Below are 804 nucleotides of genomic sequence, written 5' to 3' on the forward strand. Positions count from 1 at the left end.
ATAATGATAGGTTGTTAAAGATTTTAGAGCCAATTCCATAATAAAATGTTTCAAATAAATTTACAATCGTTATAAATAATACATGCAACACTAGACATCAACAATATTGTGTCTTAAAATATGTTTAAACCTTTTAAACATATGATAAAATTTGAATAAAAAGAGGCAAAGGGGAAACTGAATCCAATAAATGTTTATTAAAACAATTAAACATATAGCAAGAAACAGAGGAAAAGACTCAACGCTTTACAATTTTGTTGTGCTGCTATACATCCAAAACATATTGATGCCCACAATAAAACACTGACTGTGAAATTGGTCTAACTTGACTGAAACAGCTTGTCAATGGTTGAGAAAACAGTTTTTAACACAGGTTCGTCGCTCGCGTCTAAATATAGATTTGTTGTGCAGCATCCGAAAGGGTTGTCCTCAGGAATAGGCCAGGCGTCATCATGCTCATACTCAGAGTCATCATCAAAGTCCTCCTCAGAGTCATCATCAGACTCATCCTCGGAGTCCTCCACGGAGTCAGACTCGCCTCTTTGAGACAAAACTTTTCTTTTATATTCCTCCAGATGTTTCTTTACCCTTATGAGATGATTTTGATCGTGATGCAATTTTCTTTCAGATTCCTCCCGCTGTTTGTTTACCCTTATGAGATGATTTTGATCATGATGCGTTTTGTTCCAACAGGCAGATAGGCGGACGTATTCTGGTCTCGTTGAGGCAAGGTATCTCATACCCGCCGTGACAGAATCCCACTGATAAACGTACCTGATTTTACCACCAAATTTAATTTTTGTC

This window comes from Garra rufa, chromosome 4 (genome assembly GCF_049309525.1).
Source record: "Garra rufa chromosome 4, GarRuf1.0, whole genome shotgun sequence".
Taxonomy (NCBI): domain Eukaryota; kingdom Metazoa; phylum Chordata; class Actinopteri; order Cypriniformes; family Cyprinidae; genus Garra; species Garra rufa.